The sequence below is a fragment of the Psammomys obesus genome, unplaced genomic scaffold, assembly GCF_907164565.1.
Source record: "Psammomys obesus unplaced genomic scaffold, mPsaObe1.curated_primary_1811, whole genome shotgun sequence".
NCBI classification, from domain to species: domain Eukaryota; kingdom Metazoa; phylum Chordata; class Mammalia; order Rodentia; family Muridae; genus Psammomys; species Psammomys obesus.
In genome coordinates, this window is record NW_026596057.1 from 23,801,776 (window position 1) to 23,817,748 (window position 15,973).

Here is a 15,973-nt window from a genome sequence, read left to right on the forward strand (position 1 = left end):
ATTTTTGATCTTGGCCATTCTGATGGGTGTAAGGTGAAATCTCAGGGTTGTTTTGATTTGCATTTCCCTAATGGCTAATGAGGTTGAGCATTTCTTTAAGTGCTTCTCTGCCATTCGATATTCCTCTACAGAGAATTCTCTGTTTAGCTCTGTTCCCCATTTTTTAAGTGGATTGCTTGGTTTGCTATTTTTCAGCTTCTTTAGTTTTTTATATATACTGGATGTGAGTCGTCTGTCAGATAAAGGGTTGGTGAAGATTCTTTCCCAGTCTGTAGGCAGTCGCTTTGTTTTGATGACAGTGTCCTTTGCTTTACAGAAGCTTTTCAGTTTCATGAGGTCCCATTTATTGATTGTTGCTCTTAGAGCCTGTGCTGTTGGTGTTCTGTTCAGGAAGTTTTTTCCTGTACCAATGAGTTCTAGGCTATTCCCCACTTTTTTTTCTAGCCGATTTAATATTTCTGGTTTTATGTTGAGGTCTTTGATCCACTTGGACTTCAGTTTTCTGCAGGGTGATAAGTGTCGATTTATTTTTATTTTTCTACATGTAGATATCCAGTTGGACCAGCACCATTTGTTGAAGATGCTATCTTTTTCCATTGTATGATTTTGGCGTCTTTGTTAAAGATCAGGTGTCCCTAAGTGTGTGGGTTTATTTCTGTGCCCTCTTTTCGGTTCCGTTGATCCACCATTCTGTTTCTATGCCAATACCATGCAGTTTTTATAACTGTTGCTCTATAGTACAACTTAAAATCAGGGATGGAGATACCTCCAGAAGATCTTTTATTGTAGAGGATTGTTTTAGCAATTCTGGGTGTCTTGTTATTCCATATGAAGTTGTGAATTTTTCTTTCCAGGTCTGTAAAGAATTGTGTTGGCAATTTGATTGGAATTGCATTAAATCTGTAGATTGCTTTTGGTAAGATGGCCATTTTTACTATGTTAATCCTGCCAAGCCATGAGCATGGGAGATCTTTCTATCTTCTGATATCTTCTTCTAAATCTTTTTTCAGAGACTTGAAATTTTTTTCATACAATTCTTTGACTTCCTTGGTTAGGGTTACTCCGAGGTACCTTATGTCATTTGTGGCTATTGTGAAGGGTGTTGTTTCCCTAAGTTCTTTCTCAGCCCTTTTGTCTTTTGTATACAGGAGGGCTACTGATTATTTTGAGTTAATTTGTATCCGACCACTTTGCTGAAGGTGTTTATCAGCTGTAGGAGTTCCCTGGTAGAGTTTTTTGGGTCACTCACATATATTATCATATCATCTGCAAATAGTGATAATTTGACTTCTTCCTTTCCAATTTGTATGCCCTTGATCTCCTTCAACTGTCTTATTGCTCTAGCAAGGACATCCAGCACTATGTTGAAGAAATATGGAGAGAGTGGGCAGCCTTGTCTTGTCCCTGATTTCAGTGGGATTGCTTTAAGTTTCTCTCCGTTCAGTTTCATGTTGGCTATAGGCTTGCTATATATCACCTTTACTATGATTAGATATGTGCCTTGTATCCCTGATCTCTCCAATACTTTAATCATGAATGGATGTTGGATTTTGTCAAATGCTTTTTCAGCATCTAGGGAGATTATCATGTGGTTTTTTTTTTTTTCTTTCAGTTTGTTAATATATGGATCACATTGATGGATTTCTGTATATTGAACCACCCCTGCATACCTGGGATAAAGCCTACTTGGTCATAGTGGACAATATCTTTGATGTGTTCTTGTATTCGTTTTGCAAGTATTTTGTTGAGTACTTTTGCATCAATGTTCATATGGGAGATTGGCCTGAAATTCTCTTTCTTTGATGAGTCTTTGTGAGGTTTAGGTACCAAGGTGACTGTCGCTTCATAGAATGAGTTTGGTATTGTTCCTTCTGTTTCTGTTTTGTGGAATAGTTTGAAGAATATTGGTGTTAGCTCTTCTTTGAAGGTCTGGTAGAATTCTGCACTGAAGCCATCTGGTCCTGGGCTCTTTTTGGTTGGGAGACGTTTGATGACCACTTCTATTTCTTTGGTGGATATAGGACTATTTAGTTGATTTACCTGGTCCTGACTCAGCTTTGGTAAGTCAAATCGATCAAGAAAATTGTCCATTTCATTTAGATTTTCAAATTTTGTGGCATATAGACTTTTGAAGTAAGTCCTAATGATTGTTTGGATTTCCTCAGTGTCTGTAGTTATGTCCCCCTTTTCATTTCTGATTTTGTTGATTTGGGTGGTGTCTCTCTGCCTTTTAGTTAGCTTGGCTAAGGGTTTGTTGATCTTGTTGATTTTCTCAAAGAAACAGCTCTTGGTTTCATTGATTCTTTGAATTGTTTTATTTGTTTCTAATTGATTAATTCCAGCCTGGAGTTTGATTATTTCTAGCTGTCTACTCCTTTTTGGTATGTCTGCTTCTTCTTTTTCTCTGGTTTTTAAGTGATCCATTAAGTTGCTTGAAGGTGCTGTCTGGAATTTCTTTTTGAAGGCATTTAGTGATATGAACTGTCCTCTTAGCACTGCCTTCACTGTGTCCCACAAGTTTGGGTATGTTGTGTCTTCATTTTCATTGAGTTCTAGAAAGGCTTTAATTTCTTTCTTTATTTCTTCCCTGACCCAGCTGTCATTTAGTAACAAGTTTTTCAGTTTCCATGTACATGTAAGCTTTTTGCTATTTCTGTTGTTATTGAGGTCCAGCTTTATTCCATGATGATCAGACAGGACACAAGGGATTATTTCAATCTTCTTGTATCTGTTGAGGCTTGCTTTGTGACCAACTATATGGTCTATTTTGGAGAAGGTTCCATGAGGTGCTGAGAAGAAGGTAAATTCTTTTGTGTTTGGGTGTAAAGTTCTGTAAATGTCTGTTAGGTCCATTTGATTCATGACCTCTGTTAGAGATATTGTTTCTTTGTTTAATTTCTGTTTAGTTGACCTCTCCTTTGTTGTGAGTGGGGTGTTGAAGTCTCCCACTATCACTGTGTGGGGATCTATGTGCGGTTTAAGTTTTATCAATGTTTCTTTCACAAATGTGGGTGCCCTTGTATTTGGGGCATAGATTTTCAGGATTGTGATATCTTCTTGGTGGAATTTTCCCTTGATGAGTATGAAATGTCCTTCCACATCTCTTTTTATTAATTTTGGTTGAAAGTCTATTTTATCAGATATTAGAATGTCTACTCCTGCCTGCTTCTTGAATCCATTTGCTTGGAAAGCCATCTTCCAACCCTTTACCCTCATGTAATGTTTATCTTTGTGACTTAGGTGTTTTTCTTGTATACAACAGATTCCTGGGTTTTGTTTATGCATCCATTCTGTTAGTCTGTGTTTTTTTATTGGAGAATTAAGTCCATTAATATTGAGAGAGATTAATGCCCAGTGGCTGTTAAATCCTTTGAATTTGATGTTGGCTGTAGTCACATGGTTGTGTGCTTGGTTGCTTTTTGTTTTACTGTAGTGGTGTTATTTATTTCCTGTGTTTTCTTGAATGTAGCTAGTTTTCTTGGGTTGTATTTTCCCTTCTAGTGTCTTCTGTTATGCTTGATTTGTTTGTAGGTATTGTTGAAATTTGTTTTGTCATTGAATATCTTGTTTTCTCTGTCTATGAGGACTGAGAGTTTTGCTGGGTATAGTAGCCTGGGCTGACATCTAATTTCTCTTAGGGTCTGCATGATATCAGTGCAGGCCCTTCTTGCTTTCATAGTCTCTGTTGAAAAGTCAGGTGTGATTCTAATGGGTTTGCCATTATATGTTACTTGGCCTTTTTCTCTTGCAGATTTTAGTATTTTTTCTTTGTTCTGTATACTTACTGTTTTAATTATTATATGGCGGGAGGATTTTCTTTTCTGGTCTAATTTATTGGGTGTTCCATAGGCCTCTTGTATTCCTATTGGCCTCTCCTTTAAGTTGGGGAAATTTTCTTCAATGATTTTGTTGAAAATATTTTCTGGGCCTTGGTGCAGGGAATCTTCTTTTTCCTCTATTCCTATTATTCTTAGGTTTTGTCTTTTTATGTTGTCTTGAATTTCTTGGACGGTCTCTGTCAGGAATTTTTTAGATTTAACATTTTCTTTGACAGATACATTAATTTCTTCCATTGTATCTTCCACACCTGAGATTCTTTCTTCCATTTCTTGTAGCCTATTGGTTATGCTAACCTCTGTAGTTCCTGCTTTCTTCCTTAAGTTCTTTCTCTCCACAATTTCTTCCATTTGTGTTTTTTTTTTTTTTTTAATTTTTCCAATTCTATCCTCAGGTCTTGAGCTATTTTTTTGGTTTCCTTCATCTGTCTGACAGTATTTTCATGTTTTTCCATCAATTCCTTCAACTTTTTGTTTGAACAATCCACTGATTTTTTTTTTTTATTTCATTCAGTGATTTAAGCATTTCCTCTCTAAATGCCACAAACTTTTTGACTGCAGCTTCCTCTATTTCTTTTCGTATTTTATTTGTTTCGTCTGTTATCTTCTTCGTGAGCATAGATGTTAGGTCATCTCCTTGAATTTCAATTATGCTGGGGTGTCTAGGGCTATTTGCCCCTGGATAACTGGGTTCTGGAGGTGCCATATTGCTCTGGCTTTTTTTGGTTGAACTTTTACGCTGTCCTCTACCCATTGGGCTATCTTAGTTGATTGAAGTTAGTTTCTGGTTGTTCCTGGACTCTTGTAGTAGAGAGAATCCCTTTGGCAGGAAGATGGTTTTTCCTGAAGAAAGCCTTCTCAGCTTTTTGGGTATAGTCAATGGATGGCCGGTGTTCTTAGGAGTTGCTACAGCTCACCTCAGGCATAGAGACTTGGGTGGTAACTGTGGTCCTGATTAGTCAAGAGGGCTCTCCTCTCACTGGGAGAAATCCTGGAGACAGCTGCCCTCCTTCTGGGTTTCTTGCTGTAAATTTAGTGATCAGCTGCTGTAACCTGTATGTCCTGTGGTTTGGTCGGTTTTGGTAGGAATAACTGGTTGCCCCTTGGAGCAGTATCTGGGGGTTGATCTCAGGGTTCCCGGTCTTTTGTAGGTCTGAGGTTGGGGCTCTGTGCTCCAGAACCCAAGAGGTAATCTGTGGCGGGTGCTCCCCTGGTAACAGCAGGCTGTCTGGGGACCTTTTCTGGGGATGTACTGGGTTGCCTAAGTCCGTCCCCTTTGCTTCGTTCCTTGTTCCTTGTGAAGGTTTCTCCAGACAGTGACTCTAAGACTCTGGTGTCTTGGGGCACACAGTTCTGTCTGTAAGGAGTAGTTGGTACAAAGCAGGCCTCTGGGCTGGCGGACGTGCGCCCACCTGCTAGTCTGTGGGAGCTGGGTTCCCAGTAACTCTGTGCTCCCTGCTTGGACCCGGATCTGTGATGGCTTGGCGTACTTGCCTGTTTGTGATCTGCGGTCTGCTAGACTTTCCCCAGGCAAAGCCTAGGTGACCCCAGTAGCATGGTTTCTTCCTTCCCTGTGGGGCCCTCTCCGGACAAGGTGTCACAGTCTCTGTTGCCCTGGAGTGTGCAGCTCATCTGTACCAGTGAGCTGGGCGCGCAGCTCTCCTCGTGGCGGGAGCTCAGTTGTGATGGCAGTGGGTACCCACGGTCCAGGAGACCTTCCAGGGAAAGACTGGGTGACCTGTGAGCAGACTTGCAACTTTGCTTCCCCGTGGGGTTTTCTTGCGATTGGGACTCTCAGTCTCAGGCACCCTTGTGCCCACCGATCAGCCTGGGAATATGATCGGACACTCAGGCTTGCAGCTCCAGCCCTGAGACCCAAAGCCTGCGTTACCTGGGATTTCTTCCGGGTTCTGGCTGGGCAGCCGTGAGTGGACCCAACTGATTCCCATGCCGTGGGAGCCTCCCCTCACCTGGGAAACACGATCGATTGCTGTAGTTTTAGGGCCCAGAGTTCAGTCTCCTGGTCATTGCACGGAGAGTGCTGTCCTGCTTCTCAGACACAGTGCTCTCCTGGTGCTGCCATCTTGGCTCCCCCCCCCCCCAAATGTCTTGAGACATTCTTATCTACTTGCATGAGTAGGAGAAACTGAAATGACAGAACAAACAACAGCCCACAAAACAAATTCCTCACTTTGTAGACTTAAAAGGAAAGGCTCTTTGAGTTTCGTAATTTAGTGAAGATACAACACAGGCCATTTAGCCATAATTCATGCTGCCTTGGGCTTGGGGCAGAATACCATCTTCCACCTATAGTATGAGAGTAGTTGAGTAGTATAGTACTAGACAGAGTAGAACACTGGAATTTACATAACATTGGGCCTCTGATAAGAGAGAAGTTATAGAAGGATTGAGCATATCCTCTCTGCAGTGGCTATACCTGTAGACTAGCAATAGCAATTATGTTAAATAATGTCATTAAAAGAAATAAATGTTAGGAATTATTAAAAACAAGGAAATCATAACATTTGCAGGCAAATGATGGGATCTAGCAAAGATCATCCTGAGTGAGGTACCTCAGAAGGAGAAAGACACACAATGTTTACACTCACATATAAGTGGATATTAGACATATAATATAGGATAAACATACTAAAATCTATATACCTAAAGAAGATAAGCTAAGCAAGAAGGATGATCAACCCTCACTCAGAAAGACAAACGGGATAGACATTAGAAGAAGGAGAAAACAGTAAACAGTACAGGAGACTACCACAGAGGGCCTCTGAAAGACCCTGTCAGCAGTGTATCAAAGCAGATGCTGAGATTCATAATCAAATTTTGGGCAGAATTCAGGAAATCTAATGAAAGAAGGGGTGAGGGATAGTAAGATCTGGAGAGGACAGGAGCTCCACAAGGAGAGCAACAGAACCAAAAAATCTCGGCACAGGGGTCTTTTCTGAGACTGATTCTCCAACCAAGGACCATTTGTGGATATAACCTAGAACCCCTGCTCAGATGTAGCCCATGGCAGCTCAATATCTAAGTGGGTACTCTAGTAAGGGGAACAGGGACTGTCTCTGACATGAACTCAGTGGCTGGCTCTTTGATCACCTCCCCCTGATGGGGGAGCAGTCTTGCCAGGCCATAGAAGAGGACAATGCAGGCAGTCCTGATAATCTAGGGTCAGATGGAAGGGGAAGTGGACCTCCCCTATCAGTGGCCTTGTAGAGGGGCAACGGAGGAGATGAGGGAGGGTGTGATTGGGAGGGTATGAGTGAGGGGTCTACAGCTGGTATACAAAATGAATAAACTGAAATTAATATAAAAATAAAAATATTAGGTATTATTTGATATATATGGAGGAAAAAGGAATGAACAGGCAAACATTATTCAGAGTAGTTAACATAACTTGGCATAATGTTTCACTGATGTAAACGTGATGGACTTTATTATATAAGCATAAACAAATACCAATTCTGTATGCTTTCATTTTTTTTAAGCTTACTTTATTTAGGCTTCATTATGTTTCTTTCTCCCTCTTCCACCCCAATCCCTTTCAACACTCCAATACTAAGTAAGAGAGAAGGATTACTGGTGAGAAGGAGACAGTTCTCTTTAGCTACTTTCTGTTGGTTAGAGTCATTGGGTTCCTAAACTCCTCTTTCACCCTTTAAAACCCCCATCGCTAGGTAAGAGAAAAAAGTTAGTAAGGACATGAAGTGTAGATCTCTTTAGACTTAGTTCGTTGGAGTCATTCCACTCTTCATGATCAAGATATTCAGCCATCCAACAAACAGCAATCCAAAAATACATAAACCCAGCAATAGCAAGAGCATCAACAAGGATCAGCAGAAACATCAGCAGTATTCAGCCCAAGCAACACTGTTCCTCAGAAAGTGGCAGGAAAAGTTCTCTAGACCTTTTCTTTTTCTTTCTGTATTTTTTTTCTTTTTAAGAAAAAAGGTTAATTTAAGGCAGATAATCTAATTACACCAGGTAACCATTTTAGATTAATTATGCATCTACCAGAGTTTGCTAAACTTGTCTGTAAAATATTCTTGCTGTGAAATTCCAGCATACATATATAACAACCTATATGACCTTTGTCAGCACCTGAAACTTGGGCTTGTTTTCTTTTGGGTTTGTTTGTTTTTACTATCATGTATTACAATTTATTCAATTTTAATCCTGGTTGTGGCCCCCTCCTTCCTTTCCTCCCAATCTCACCCTCCCTCCCTCTTCTCCCCCTAGTCCACAGATGGGGGAGGTCCTCCTCCCCATCTATCTGACCCTAGCCTATCAGGTCTCATCAGGACTGGTTGCATTGTCTTTCTCTGTGGTCTGGCAAGGCTGTACCCCATCCCCTGGGGGGGCGAGGTGATCAGAGAGCCTGCCACTGAGTTCACGCCAGAGATAGCCCCTGATCTCTTACTAAAGAACCAAGAGACTGAGTCCATAAGCTGCATCTGAGCAGTGGTGTTAGTTCCTCTCCATGCATGATCCATGGTTAGGGTATCAGTTTCTGCAGAGACCCCAGGGTCCTGTTTTTGTTTTTTGTTTCGTTTTTGTTTTGTTTGGTTTTGTTCTTTTGGTATTTTTTTGGACCTCCTGTCCCATGCAGGTTTTTCTATCTCCCTCTTCATTCATAAAATTCCATGCATTCTGCCCAAAGTTTGGAAATGAGTCTAAGCCTCTGCTTCAATACCTTAATCAATAGTCTTTCAGAGACCCTCTGTGGTAGGCCGCTGTCCTGTTTGCTGTCTTCTCCTGCTTCCAATCTTTATCATGTTTGAGCTTCAGAATGAGGATCGGGTTTTTAGAACTGCAAATGTGATGATAATTCCACCTCTTTCGTGGGACTGAACTCAATAAAGTACTTAGTGTACTGCTGTATATATTAAATAAAACTTTTTTAAGGACATTTTTATGTTTATTGGTACATTTCTTTTTTATTTTTATTTTTATTAATTACACTTTATTCACTTTGTATCCCTCTATGAGCCCCTCCCCCCTCCCATCTGGATCCCACCCTCCCACCCCCTTCTTCACACATGCCCCTCCCCTAGTGTACTGATAGGGGAGGTCCTCCTCTCCTTCCTGATCTTAGTCTATGAGATCTCATCAGGAGTGGCTACCTTGTCATCTTCTGTGGCCTGGTACATCTAAAGAAACTAATCAAGAGGAGGACCCTGACTAAAATGCTCAATCCCAATCCCAAAAGGCAAAGAGGAAGGGCATCAGAAGAAAAAGAAAACTGGAAACAACCTAGGAACCTGCCACAGAGGGCCTCTGAAAAGCTCTGCCCTACAGACTATCAAAGCAGACGCTGAGACTTATGGCCAACTGTTGGGTAGTGTGCATGGAATCTTATGTAAGAAGTGGGAAATAGTAAGATCTGGAGAGGACAGGAACTCCACAAGGAGAGCAACAGAACCAGAAATCTGAACACAGATGTCTTCCCTGAGACTCATATTCTAAAAGTATCATGCATGGAGATAACCTAGATCCCCTGCACAGATGTAGCCCATGGCAGTTTAGTATCCAAGTGGGTTCCATAGTAATGGGAAGAGGACTGCCTCTGACATAATCTGATTGGCCTGCTCTAAATAAAACTTTTATAAAATAATTGTTTTCATGTTTCTTTCATCTAGAACTTTTTTTAGATGAATATTAGGGTTTTTTGGAAAAAATTTCATTATTTTATAATTATAACAACATAACTATAATTATATAATATGTTATATATTAACATATTAAGTATATATACTATATTATATAATTATATATTATTTTTATTTACTTTGTATTCTGGCTGTATCCCTCTCCCTCATCTCCTCCTGGTACCACCCTCCCTCAGTCTTCTGTTCCCTTGCCCTTCCCCTAGTCCACTGATATGGGAGGTCCTCCTCCCCTTCTATCTGACCCTAGCTTATTAGGTCTCATCAGGACTGTATGGACCCTCTTTCTCTGTGGCCAGGTAAGGTCACCTAGCCAGAGGGAGGTGATCAAAGAGCAGGCAACCAAGTTCATGCCAGTGACTTCCCCTGTTCCCCTATCTAAGGAACCCCCATGAAGAGTGAACTGCCCACAGGCTACATCTGAGCAAGTGGTTTAGGTCCTCTCCATGCATGGTCCTTGGTTCATTCATCAGACCAACAAAGCCAGAGCTTTTCTCTCAGGGAGTGAATTTAGTAGAAGCATCTTGTCTTTCTTTCTCTCTGGGTTCCAATTTATAACTTCTTAGAGTCCACTGTAGGATATTTTTCAGCTTGCAAAAGCCATGCACTCTGCAGGAGGCAATTTCCTATTGACAAGGATCATATGTCTCGTTACATAGCTGTTTCTCAGCTAACAAAGATCACAGGCCTCTCTCAAGGCTCCTGTGAGGTAAAAGCATTCCAATATCCCACACTTGAAACTGTAACAAAAACTTACCCATACAACACTAACAAAACTTCCGTTATAGAATTCTTTTTTTAAGAAATAAAACAATTCATTGCATAATGTATGTGTTACTGGGCTAGGGAGCAGATAGATTCAAGTTCCCCAGTATGTCGTGACCCACTGCATAAAACAGGTTACATGACCTTTTATAGTCACAGAAAAGAAAGACAAAGAATCAATGTGCAAATACAGTACTGATGTGAGGTCACAGGTAGGCAGGCTACAGCAAGTTGTAGGAATTTATACAATTTTAGATGTTGAGTCTATCACGCTTTTAGCTTCAGGGTTGATATAAGTCAAGGAAGTCAGACTTAGCCAAAAATTCAAAGAGATGTTTTATGCAGTAATAAAAATAATATTAATTCAAAGCATCTAAAGATTGCCAAAGACAAGTTTTCTATTGACCTAAAATATCTCATCTCTTTTCAAACATAGGATTCTACTCAGGCAAGGTCAAATAATCTTCAGGAACTTTAAGACAGATTGAGATTCTGCAGAGAACTTCACTTCTTTGTTTAAGTCTATGGACTTTGTGTTATGGCACATAGTAAATTTTAATGTAAATAAATAAAATTATTTTAGAAGGTTGATATCAGGAACCAAACAAAACTTTGACAAGAAAAGGTGATAGTGTCTGTAAAAATATGACATACATGTGTTTAGTAGAAGGCTGTGAAATGTGGAAGGGTAAAGGAATATGTTGAGCTAAGCTACAAGACACCTAAACTTGGATGAAAAGTGAAAAGTAAAAGAAACACTAGAAAGCCTTCTATTTTAACTAATGTTATCTCCCTGCGGTCATTAATGTTAACTTTCAAAAGGAGAAAATGTTATATATTTGTATATATATATATATATATATATATATATATATACACAAATATATAACTATATGTACATGAATATATGTGTATTTATATATATTTGTGTGTATGAATATGCTGGGGAATTGTGTTCTGAAGTGAGAGGAGTGTAAACAATGAGAGCCAGATTTCTCTTTTTATAGAATTGGAATCTCTATCAAAACTAGAAAAGGGTAATCAATCTATACTTGAATAGAATAGGGTTTGAGACCTCAGCAAATAGCATCAAAATACAGTGGGCTATTGTTAGGTTATAGATTATTAGCTTCATATTGAGATATGTAAATATATATGTATAAGTTGTGTATATATGTCAAACCTGTCCCACCACTTGGGAGAATTAGCAGAATAAACTTAAGTTTGAGGTCACTCTGTGTTATACCGTAATTATGAGGCCATTCTGGGCTCTGTAGCATAATATTTTCTTAAGAACAAAGTAAATATAAGAATAATAAATATTTTAATAATAAAAATTAGATTTTTAAAAGAAAAAACACACAGTTTTGGTACTTTATTTTATCAGTTAGCATGAAGAAAGAGCAAAACAAAAGAACTTATACTTTTTTGTGGTGAGACCATTTGCGTAAGGTAGTATAATGTTAACCCAAAATATAAAAGACATAGTCTTGAGTGTACTACAGTTTGAATAAATCTTGAGTGCTATAGTTTGAATAAGTGTCTCCAAAGAATTTATTTGTTAAAATCTCAACCTGAAGCCTATGGCACTATTGGGAGGTGGTATAACCTTAAAGAAGTAGGGACTAACTTCAAGGTCTCCAGTCACATTAAGGTCACCTTTGAAAATTATGTTAAGGCACTAGTTACCTCCCTCTCTGTTTATGAGAAACCATGAGCTAATCTTCTCTGTCTCTCATGGAAGCCTTCAATGGGTTACCATCGTGTTATAAAACCAAAGACCATGGAGTTAGCAAATGTGAACTGATGTCTCTGAAACATGAGTTAAAATAATCCTACCATTCCAAAACTGGTTATTTTGTATACCTTCTAATAGTGACAGGAAGCTATCACATGGTCCCAAACAATTTTATAAAAAAATAAAAAGAAAGAAAGAAAGAAAGAAAGAAAGAAAGAAAGAAAGAAAGAAAGAAAGAAAGAAAAGCTCTGTTGAAGAATTCCAAATGATTTGTGTAGTTTTCTCATCATCAGCCAAGGAAAGCAACAGTCCACATTCAATGTGAGAATAAAGACTTTCATTCAGAATTCAAGATGGGAAGAGAAGAGCTAAACAGTAACCACACTGGAGAAAATTAACACACAGCTCCTTAGCTCTAGCTTTCAGAACAACATGAATGCTCACCAGTATGTTGATGACATGTTTCCCTTCTTTTTTTTATGTATAAATTTTTGTATTTCAGGATTTGTTTAATTGAAAACTATGAAAATTAGAATTTTAAAGTAGTAATTGCTAAATTGCCATTCAGAAAGAGTGTGGCAATTGTACATACAACGGCATATAAAGGTATTGCATTTCTTCATACTTACAAAAAATGATGCCGCATATTTACAATTTTTCTGCATTTCACTTATATATGTTTTCAAAGCAATTCATTACATAAAGCTTTGTTGATATATTTCTAGACATTTGATTAATTTCATCACTAATGTCTTTAGTGAAAGGAATTTTATGTAAGAAGTGGGAAATAGTAAGAGCTGGAGAGGACAGGAACTCCACAAGGAGAGCATCAGAACAAGATAATTTGAACACAGGGAACTTCCCATAGACTCATACTCCAACCACGGACTATTCGTGGAGATAACCTAGAACCCTGACAATGCAGCCACTTCTGATGAGAACTGATAGACTAAGATCAGAAAGAAGGAGAGGAGGACCTCCCCATCAGTGGACTTGGGGAGGGGCATGCATGCAGAAAGGGGGGGGAGGGTGGGACCTGGGAGGGGAGGAGGAAGGGGCTTATGGGGGGGATACAAAATGAATAAAGTGTAATTAATAAAAGTTAAAAAAATGGAAAAAAAAACATGTTTCCCTTCTAAAGTGTGTTGAAAATTTTCTCGATGAAACATATAATCTCAATTTAATCATAAACAAGAAATAGGATAAATCTCATGAAAGACTGACAAGTGCACCCGAAAACACAGTATGAGCAATAGTCTGAGTAGTTGAAGTCACTTTGCAAGAAACTGAAGAGATATAGTGATTGATGTGCTGTGTTATTCTTGGTAGGATTTTGAAACAATAACATTGGGTTACAGAATGAGATTAAGGAGCTGTGAATTAATTATAAAATCTAATTAAAATCACACAAGTACCTGGTTAATTATTGTCACCAACGGGTAGTACTGATTATGTACTTTATGATTAAAGTGTATATATTAGGCATGTTTTCTGACATTCTTTACATTGTTCAAGTTTTACAGTTTTCCAATCAAAAGCCCTGGGAATTGTACACAATGTTCTCCATGACATAGATATACTGCTATCTTTATATTTTATTACCCATCCTTTTCTCAGTCTGCCTTAACCATATTTTATCTACAGTGGTACATATCTATCGTATACCTGCTCAACCTAAAGGAGCTTCTAAATTTTTTTTTACATATCTTTGCTTGGCTGTTATTATTAGTTCTGCAAATATTTGCCAAAATAACAAATATTTTTCTTACTAGAGAAAAATTTTCTGATGGTTACATACAAAATAAATATTCTCTTCCATGACAACTAAACATAGCCATCTTTCTTACTCAGTTTTATTCCATTTAAAAGAATTTGTCAGAGTTAGACAGGATATACACCTCTATATGTATTTACTGTAAGCATATCTGCTTCTGCTATATACTAAGAGAGAGGATGACTGCTTATTCACCATTCTGTATAAGTCAAACTTCAATGTATTGTCATCCTTGGATGGCATTCCTCAGTCACTTAGGGGGCATGCAATGGATTGATGAGTGCATATGGAAATTCCATAAATACACATTACCATAATATACCTAATACACATACAGAAAAGTGTTTCTTATAGCAAGAATGCTAATACCAGTTTTCACCTCAATTTCCATGAATTTTGCACGTGTAAGTTTGCACTTTATATCTGTGCAGCCCTTTATAGTGCTTCCATTATAAAATCTGCATGTGGTGTAATGCCAGCTGCAGAACAGTGTGGATCACAATCTGGAATATATGACGTTTAAGCCTGTGACTGAACTGGAATACGCAGTTTAGCAATGTAGTAAAAATGTTCATGAGCTCCACACTAAAAATCACAGTAAAATGTTATTGTCAAACAGACTTTTAGAATTCATTTCAAAGACATCCTGAGTTTATGCCAGGAAAAAAAATAGTTTACTAATATCTAGTTCATGAACTTTACCACACACATACACACACACAAAAAGACAATTGGGTTACATATTGGCATAACAATTTGGAGGTGATATAAAACTGTAGAAAGATATGAGAGATGAGAAATAAAATAATGTTTCCTACTGAGGACTCAAATCTGTTTTAAACATCAAATGACCCCATAAAATTTCATTTAGCTTTTTTACAACAGAAGTTGTAGAAAAGCTGTGCTGTAGATTCAATATTTTCCAATTAGTCAATTCAAAGAATGAGAGGCAAAACCAGTGACCTCCGGGTTCAATATCTGCTTTGATAGTCTTCAGGGCAGAGCCTTTCAGAGGCCCTCTGTGGCAGGCTCCTAACTTGTTTCCTGTTTTCTTCTTCTTCTGGTGTCTATCAGAAGGAAGAAAAAGAAACCCTCCCCTACCAGTGGACTTGGGGAGGGGCATGTATGGAGAAAGGTGAAGAAGGTAAGGATTGGGAGGGGAGGAGGGAGGGAACTAAAGGAGGGATATACAAAGTAAATAAAGTATAATTACAAAAAAATATTAAAAAAATAAATACTAAAGTACAAAACCTTAAAACAAAAAACAAAACCAATGACTCCTCCAAAAAACACTTGTTATTGGGATTCAAGATTTAACAATGAAAAGTAAGACCTAGATAGTGTCTTACATATCCTCACACACACATTCCTTGTAACTAAAACACTCAGTGTGCAGAAACAGAACTCTCACCTCTTTGGACTGTCACTCATATACTTCATAGAAATAAAAATCAGCTATGTGTCCTGAATATCCTTCAGTGGAGAGATTTCCACGGTCATCCAAACATTTATGTTAGAGCCAGTTAGGTGCTCAGTGCTAACTATGTATCTCAACTTTGGTTAAAATATAGGGCATGGGCAAATACTGATTATTCAGGAAATACCGATAGAATACTATGCATATATTATATTATATTATATTATTTATTTATTTATTATTTATTCAGTTTATATTGCTATCACAGCCCCTTCCCTTCTTTCTTCTCTCCTCTCCTCCCCATCACAACTCCCCATCTTTTCCATGTTTCCTTTTCCTCAGAAAACTTTAGCCTCACACCCCCCTCCCCACCAACCCACTCCTGCACATCAAGCCAGCTCAGGACTAAGAGCGTCCTCTTCTCCTGCAGCTTGACAAGGTAGTACAGCTAAGGGAATGTGATTCAAAAGAAGCCAACAGAGTCCATGTCAGGGGTCTGCTCTAATTGCTAGGGGACCCTCATAAAGACTTAGTGGTCGATAAAGAAATATCTGTCAAGAAATATACATAAGAAATGTACTCTAGGAATGCAAATCTCTCAAAATCTGTTTGGAAAGTTATGAGGTAGATTAATGTCTTTTAAAATTTTAAGTGTTAACCTACCATCTTGATATATTTAAGAAAATAGTTCTGTGGTTCCATATAAGATAGATATTAAATATAGAGACTTGGTAGCTCTTATTCAATCTATATTAAGGAATGTTT